The sequence below is a fragment of the Hippocampus comes genome, unplaced genomic scaffold, assembly GCF_001891065.2.
Source record: "Hippocampus comes isolate QL1 unplaced genomic scaffold, H_comes_QL1_v1.1 scaffold14, whole genome shotgun sequence".
NCBI classification, from domain to species: domain Eukaryota; kingdom Metazoa; phylum Chordata; class Actinopteri; order Syngnathiformes; family Syngnathidae; genus Hippocampus; species Hippocampus comes.
The window spans coordinates 2256462-2265411 of NW_017805839.1; the positions used below are offsets into that span (position 1 = coordinate 2256462).

The following is an 8950-nucleotide window of genomic DNA, read 5'->3' on the forward strand; positions in this document are numbered from 1 at the left end:
TTTAGGAGGGTTTTATTCCCCCCCTCAACATCACAGCGTAAAAAAAAAAAAGCACAGCATAAGCTGATTCTCTAATGTAAACATTACAATAATCCTCTCAAGAAGGGAAAATTGTCGACTGCTTTATTTGATAAACAGCTACAATTAAATACAACCCCAACAGTTGCGGAAACACTAGTCTTTCTAGTCAGCGTATTTTACAGGAAGTACAAGAACAAACAAGACTTTTTACAAGGGCAATGTTTATCACTCCATAAAAACAACACCCCAAAACTAAATGTAGAGCTCCAATAACAAGAACATGAATGGCCAGCCAGACTGAACATCAGGAGCCTCTTTTTTTCTTCTTCATAAGGATCCAAGACACATGTGGCCCTGAGGGAGGAGGATACCTTCTTCATCCTTTTCTCGTGAGCAGCCGAGAGATTCGAACAATGTACTATTTTACTGCATCTCGGCGAACATGAATGACCAGCCAGACTTAACATCAGGAGCCTTTTTTTTTTTTTTAAAACAAGGATCCAAGACAGTGTGGCCCTGAGGGAGGAGGATAACTTCTTCATCCTTTTCTCGTGAGCAGCCGAGAGATTCGAACAATGTACTATTTTACTGCATCTCGGATTGATGCTTGCAATCCCCTTGGCTGCTAATAAACACAAGGATCAAATGAACCTCGTCATAATAGCAAGCGCCTACGGGCACCAAAGTCAGCTTTCAGTGGAGCAGACTTAGCAGTGGCCTAAAGTCCCGCTTTGGATGTGTACAAACACGTAATCCTAAATCCATTCGCTATACTGACAGGAGAATAAAGCCGTTGAGCTGGGTTTGCCTGATCAATTCATTCCCAGGATTTTATCTTGACACTTGTGCAAATTTTATTGATTACAATGACTACCGGTGATGCTTGGTAGAAAACCTAAGTCATTTTGATGTCTGTATAGCAGGGGAGTGTCATTGATGCGCTGCAATGAATGTGACCGACAGCTGCCGAAGCCACCGCGTCATAAAAATGCAATGAGCGTACTTCTTGATTGAACAGATTTCTCCAGCTGTGAGTCAGTCTGATCGCCGGCATAGCTCTGCAAAAGCAACTGTCCCGGGGTTTGTCAGTTGGTATTAGGGCCAAAGGCTTAGGGGGAAGCAGGTTTACGTTTCTGGCTTCTGGCAACTGAGCTCGCATGGGGAAATGACTGAAGGGGGCTCAAGTGCAGACACAGCACAACCATGGATTGCTCTTAATTACTGTTAAAGCCAGTTCTTGATTACCGTCAGTCAAAGCAAATTCAATTGCGACGAACATTTTTTCATAGCAAGACGGCACGATTTGCCAAAGTCATTCATTTGGATTCCTTCTCTGATTTTAAGAAACATCAGAAAGGACAATGAAGAGCGGATCACTTGTTAGTGAATATACTGTGTGCTGTATCGAGAGTGTTAGAATGGTGAGGGTTTTGTTTCAGAGGTCTATGTTATTGGCTGAACTGAGGGTCTCTCGAGAGCTGGGCGCAGGGACAAAAGCTGGTGGAAAGGCAAAAGCACGTGTTGGGCCTTAGGGCTGCTTCCTTACAACAGAACCACACCCTCCTCTTACTCCTTCTTTTGTCCTGCTGTAAACCGATTATTTTTGAAAAGTGGATTACATTGCTCAGGTTTACTCTTGCTCATGTTGCATTAGATTAAAAAAAAAATAGGAAAATTAATTGAACGAATAGAAAACGGAGTCTCTTCTAAAATTTGATGGCACAGTGGTCAGACCAGCAGAAACACCAAAAGATTTGCATAGACTGAGCAGGACTTCATTACATGAACAACACCTTAGAGACTAGTTTTTTGTATTTGTCCAGGTGGTCCTGAAGTAACATTTGTTTCACAGTTTTTTTGTTTACCGATGACAGACCATCTGTTACAATGTGTACAGTTTAGATCACAGGTGTCAAAGTCAAGGCCCGGGGGCCAGATCTGGCCCACCACATGATTTTATGTGGCCCGCGAATGCAATTCACGTGTATCAACTTGCATGATCCTTGCTAAAATCTCTACCGAAATGTCAAATTGTCATGTGTAATAAAGAACGCTGAGATTTTATTTATTTTATTTTGCAATAACTTTGTGACCCTCTTTACACTCACTCAGTTGAACAATAATTGAATAAACTATTTTAGTTGACTTGACTAGTAAACCATGAATTTGTTGTTTGCAAGTCATAATGCATTGAGACGATGAAACACTGTTGTGGTTCCACTGTCATAATGCCCTCCGAGGGAAGACGCAACTCCAAAATGGCCCGCGACAAAAAATGAATTTGACACCCCCATTTTAGATTATTTAAATTTTACAAGGGCATAGCAGCGCTAATGTTGCTAGAAAGTAATCCAGTTATGAGCTGAGAATGTTCATTTGAAAGAACGTCCACGATCGCCACACGGGGTGAAATAAACAAATCACTCGATGGTAACGCGTCGAATAATATGTGCAATGGGATGTTCTGAGCTCCTGTTTCAATGCCAGCGTTCTCGCAGATGAATGCTGCCCGCAGATGTTGCCATAGTGAAGGTCTGCGTGAACGGAGCGCAACTTCCCACGGCAGAAGTCACGCTGCTCTCCTTCACACAGAGTTAAGTGTACTCCACTTTCCACAATAATCTCGACATATTCCGAACTATCACTTTACAGATTCATTACTCTCCCCGTCCCAAAGGAAATAACGAAGCTATGATTTTCTCCTCAATCGAGGTCATATCACACTGCCCAGATAAGCAATGATTTTCAATCTTAAAAATACAGAAGCCCGATCGCAAAAGTGAAAGGAACGCCGACAAATAATGACTGTCTGCAACCGAGTCCTTTACATCTGTGAGTGATTTTCGCCGTGCTCCTTTGTGTACAGTCAGCAAGAGCGGTTATTGGGGATTTGCATGTAAGTATAGCGGATGGAAGCTCGCTGCTCATGAAAAGACGCATTCATGAGGCTGCCAATGTGAGAGTCAGCCAAACACCCTCACAGGCTTAATTAAAGCTCCATATCCAATCAAGGGAGCAGATACGGTCGTGTTTATATATCTGAATCAACTATTTGAGCTGTAGTGTTCCCGGGAAGAAAATAGGGGTTCGGGAGTTCCTTATCTCACCAGCAATGATGTGGCCAACGGTAGCGCTCACCAGCAAAAGCAAATTCTTCACTCCCACACCCTTCGGTAGCACAAACACCCAGAAGAGAAGAATGCTGCATGCGAGACCACCAGCTGCGGCAAGGGCTGCTAGGTTAACGCCCAAACTACTTTTAATATCCAGATCTTACATGCACATGCTTACGGTGGACATATTCAAACTTTCAGTTTCAACTGGTCATGGCTGTTTATCAGGACTTCTGCCATGCAGTTTCATTGGTCCTGGCGAAAGGGGGGGAGACAAATGAGCGCTCACCAACAAAATGAATGACCCATTTGTATTCCACTTCAGGCACGTCATGATACAATATCAAGTTAAAATGAAAATTCTGTTTTCAATTATTACCGTAGTTATCTCAAGACCATCAGCCGACTTTTTGACATCATTGCAATTTATGTTGATGGATGACCTTCATTTACTTTATTGTTGCGTGTTGAATTAAAAAAAAAAAACATTCACTGACAATGCGTTTTCGTATCTCCAATGGTTGGTTCAACTGTACCCCCCCCACACACACACACACATACGCACACACAGACACCCATTCCTCGAAGACCATTCTTGCCTCTTCAGTTTGTTTTGAAGAGAAGTACAGACCCTCAACACCATCAACACAATGCAAGAACCGATCGATCACTTTTACTTTTTTAAAAATAAAATGCTGGCAGCGGTGGACAATTTTTTTTTTTTTTGTGCAGATCACTGAAAATGAAAGCATATTTCTGCTGTCTTTCGTGATCTAGTCCTACTTCAATCACCCCAACAGCTAAACCCCGTGACGCTATTAGGGCTTTGGAGATGTAAAGGTGACTTGCTTACTGTGTTCACTTGCGCACAGCAGTCTGTTGGGTCGAATTAAATTACCCTCTTCAAAAAATAGTGAAGCATATTATTTATACGTTGACTTGAAACATTGCCTACAACGCTCAAGTCGGAGCGATCAATGACCACCAGAATTCCAATATGAAGAATGGCTACAGCTTTTCCCCAAAGCCGAAATAGATTTCCTGACGATAGAGACGGAACACCTGACAAGGTGAGCCATAAAAACATTTTGCCATGCCGCTCGCTAACACCTGAGATTGAACAGATGCACGGGAGTGTTTACACGGCGTCTCTTTTCAAACGCATTCGGATTCCTCGTGATTGATTACGCTGATGCTGCCCAAAGGCAGCCGGTCCGACTTGGCAACTAGAAATTATAAGAGCCAGTCAACCACTGTGTTCATACCTTCCACAGTCTTACTTATTATGATTCATTGAAAAGCCTCGAATGTGGTCGTTTCAGCTGCGGAGCATCACTTTTCAGTGACCAGCTGCCAGTTGAAGTGCCTTTCAACCTACTGCTGTGTGTGTAGTGTATCGAAGGGGTTGGAGGTCCAGATGGTAACCAAACAATTTCCTGCATGCCACCTATTGACAACTGCACTGTGGAATAATGTGAAAAGCTCTCTCTGCACAGGAGGAGGAGGAGGAGCCAATTGTCATATTCATGTGAAAATATCTGGTCGCCACCCAAGCAGCCGAAATGGCAAACGTGACAGAGAGCATCTGAATCCAACTCACACAAAAGTCACTCGCGACGATGCCGAAAAAAAATGCACGCTTTTATTCAAATCCTTGAAATAAGTCAAGGGCGGGTAATGTGATACGGCACTTCTGGAAGCGACCCTCGGTTAGCAGATGGCCAGCTAACCAAGAATGTCTGGAAGCTGCAAATACCCTGAGCACGAGGGAGCAGAGAAAAGGGCAGACTGAGGAGACTCCGGGGTTGGCATATGTCAGGACAAGAATCTTTTCAAAGCTTGTAAAAGGAGACATAATCCATAAATCTTTGGGCCTCCCCAAATAACCTGGATGGACACGTTCTTGACTGCATATAAGGGAACAGCATATCAAGGCGATGCTACAAAAGGCACTTTTTTTTTGGCCTGTTTGAGATTTTTTTTTTTTTTTTTTTTTTTTTTTAGTGCAGGCAACTTCGGATTCCAATGAGCCCTTCATCTTTCAAAGGCTATTGCATGCAAACGACACAGATCTCAAATGGATAGCAGGTCAGACTCATTATGAGCGATGAAATGCAAAGCACAGCGAGTTTTTCAATATTGTCAGAACAGAGCACGGCAAAATGTCACCTTTTTGTTTGTTTGTTTGTTTGTTTGTTTGTAACGCCGTGTTGCAGCTGTCTCCATGGAGCCCACAAACTGCGCGGAGGGCACGAAAGCCAAGGGTTCGCCATTAAATGCTGAAACCAAACTGCCCCCCCACCACATCCATCAGTGCATCTGGCTCCTATAAAAGCACTCATCTCAGTGAGAAGCTCACAGGCATAGATTACAAGCTTCACCTGCAGCCACTTCCGGACAGCTGGGACAACAGCATCCCATCAGAGACACAGTTTCAATTAACGACCAAGTTGGGAAGGAGTGGTGGGTCAAAACATTGCTTTGGCTATACATCTCATTATCTCTCTCACTATAGCTTCAATACACCTACGAATAATGGGTGATGGTGGGTGTTATGTGAATGATGTTCTCCTGCGTTTACTGTCAAGACTGTCTTACTATGGCTGAAAATATGTTTAAACGCGTTGCCATTTTGTTTTGCCTCTCATACTAGTTTGAAAGAATAAACCACGGGCTGACAAACTCTGATAAGGAACAAAGTATTTTGATATGAGCGTAAAGTGTCTCATTTTGCTGAATACGTTTTGGTGATTACATTTAACATTTAACCATTGAATTGTTCAGAGTACAACGTCAAATTTGAAGGCAATACTTCAGTAGCATCTTGAGCTTTGTTGAAATGCTTTTATACGATCCGTTGTCAAAGAGAACGTCAATTCCTTTGTGAAAAGTATGCTTAGGTGCTGTGGTCTGCCTCACGAGAGGTTCCGGGTCTCTGTGGAGTTTGCAGATTCGGTCTGTGCTTGTGAGAGTTTTCAACAACTTCCTCCCACTGTTCCACATTCCAAAACCGTGCATTTTTGACAAAGTGAAAAATCATAGTCATCAAACTCAAGGCTCGCAGGAGAGATTCGGCCAACCATGTCATTTATATTCTGACAGTGGCCCCGCGCAAGCTTGATACAAGTGTTCCTTGTGTTCTGTTCAAAATTAGCCAGCAATGTGGTCATAGCCAAAAGCAGAGTCTATTATGTCATAGGTTGGGGCAATTATTGGAGATCTCACACAGAACATATGAGGTGAGGGTCAAGACGTGTAATTGCCTTGCTCTCTAGTCACATGCAGAGTTGGTAAACAAACAGAGCAGATCAGCTTCTGTCAAGTTGACATCATGGCCATATGTTGTTTTTTTTTTACTAACAAATGAAATGTCCAGCATTATTTGAACAGCCACTTCCAGGCATTTCAAAAGGAGCCAAAACAATAACAGATACTTTGTCATTCAGTGTTCCAACTGATATTGGTGGATTTGGCGATATCATTCATTTCACATAAATAATTAAACTATAAATTTTTCAATTTTCTTAAAAAAAAAAGATTTAAAGGTGTTTAATTTTAAATATGAGGCACATCCATAGGCAAAAAAAAAAAGTTACAGCAGTTGTTTGCATCCCCCCCCCCCCCATTGCTCGACACAATGTGGACTTAACCGTGACCCTAAAACCAAACCTTGGCACACTACAAGATTAAAAAAAAAAAACAAGCTTGGCACCCCTGCTATAAATTGTCCGTGGCTGTAGGTGTTAATGTGATTATGAATGGTTGTTTCTCTGTACGTCCTGGCATTGGCTGGCGACCAGTCCACAGTGTAGCCCCCTTCTTGCCCGAATTCAGCTGGAACAGGCACCAGCTCACCAGCTGCCCAAACAAATACAATGAGCATCAAACTGACGAATGGATAATAAAAATGTGTTGTTTACTGAGAAGAGAGTTTCTTCAAGTTTTCTGTCCTCAACTGCATGGATAGTGATGGAGTTGCTTTTCCAATATTTACGGTATATTGATTGGAATTTACATCAGTGGCCTTTGCCTCTGACTGTGATTCACACCTCTGACGGAAGAGGCAAAATTAAACAAGTGGTCACATGATTCATCCAAGGGGCATACTTTCCAAATTGCAAAGGTGAAAAGACTCAAACTTCACGTGCTGTACTATAACAACCAGCAAGTCAAATGTGATTTCTGGGAGTGCAACTGAGGCGTCAGCGGAGCAGTTGTGCACATGTGCGGCGGACACTGTTAGCAGGTGAAACAAGGCAGAAGGCATTTGGCGTTTGGTGCACGCGCCTGCTGCATTCCTTTGTCAGCTGACAAAAGAGGGAGTCCATCCAGGGATGTGTGAGCACAAGATGGCCAAGCAAACGAGACTGCGAAAGATGCAATAACAATAATGCCATTTGTTTTGAGGGGCCGGTGGGAAAACGCATACTCAAAAATAAATAAATAAAACTTAATCAAACATGTCAAACAGGTGTTGCAGATGACGGGAAAGAACTACCCAAACACACAAACAATGCAATCTCGATTTCAAGAGTTGGGAAATTGGTAAATACCGTTTCTACAAGTTACTGTTTTCTTTAAGAACTCCTTCGTTTAACTTACCTATAATTTGGCCCAAGGTGGTTTTCCAGGATGTTGAGACGGCTCACTTCTCACTTCGAGACACAACCAGCGAAGTAGATCCACCTAAACGCACGTTGCGGCTCTCTTTTGCGCCTCAGTTTTATTGTTTTTATTCTGGTTATTATTATGACTATTTTGAGATAGTACGACGGGTCACTGGCTAAAATGTGGGAAAACAACTCCAGTGTCCGAAAAGTGTGTAAGATTACGTGCGTTTAATCAGAAACCAAAGCTAAGTCTTTTCGTCAAGCAGGTTGCAATGTTCTGAGCGTCTACTGTCCAGCCTCAGTGAGGTGCATGAAGCTGCATAAAGGCAGACGTAGTATGATGGGACGGGACAGGAAACTACATTTCTTGCTACCAAAATAAAACTAACGACGACAGAGGCCACGTATTTTAGCAGAAACGGTGTTGTTGGCTGTTGCACACAATGTGACGCCGCATTAATAAAATACTACACCGTATCAAACGCAAACACATATTCCAATAGCAGAGACAGAAAAGAGACTTGACAAATGAGTTTTTCGTTTTAATGCGTATCTTGAATATCTTGAATCAGACTGAAGAACAACTTCGTTTAATCATATTAAGATTAAAACTACACCACAATGTTAATCTTCTATGTACCACTTGTCCTTATATTGTCATGAGAAAGCCTATCCTAGATTAAAATTAAAATATATACTACATTGTATTGCATATTATATTGTATTTTGTGTTGTCACTGATTAATGGTTCTCTCGCTTGATTCCCGTAAGAGGCAGATGAGTTGAACTCCCCACTCAGTAATTAATGGTGTGAATGTGAGTGGGAAGGTTTTTCTGGCTTTATAGGTGCCCTGTAATTCCCTGGTGACCATTCCAGGGTGTTGGCGCCCAGTCAGATGGGATAGCTTCCAGCTTCATGTGCCCATGAAAAGGATAAGTCATGTGGAAATTAATATTTTTTTTGTCAAAGCTTTGAATTATATTTTGTTTTATTATATACATACAATTGTGAATGTCGCCTTATTTTTACAGTGAGTATTTGTATTTTTCCCTGGGATTTAAAGCTATATTTTTAATATATTTCCATTTATCCTAAATGTATACTACTTTTGAATTTTCCATTACACACTACTACACAAAACAGGGTGGAATCACGAATAACATGTTGTAAAAAGAAAAGAAAAAAAAAGAAATCAACTGGTCAAT

The 8950-nt window shown here is 42.0% G+C and overlaps 1 protein-coding gene across 4 annotated transcripts in view; it reads right to left on the reverse strand.

The window, feature by feature from the left end:
* LOC109526635 (plexin-B1-like) overlaps window positions 1-8066 on the reverse strand; it is a 69336-nt gene extending 61270 nt beyond the window's left edge. For 2 of the 4 annotated variants that reach the window (XR_002170386.1, XM_019888038.1), the window contains exon 1: window positions 7737-8066. The gene's annotated coding sequence lies outside the window, so the exon portion shown is untranslated. The remainder of the gene's footprint in view (window positions 1-7736) is intronic. The other 2 variants (XM_019888039.1, XM_019888040.1) reach the window with 2 other exon arrangements.
* Window positions 8067-8950: the final 884 nt, after the last annotated feature.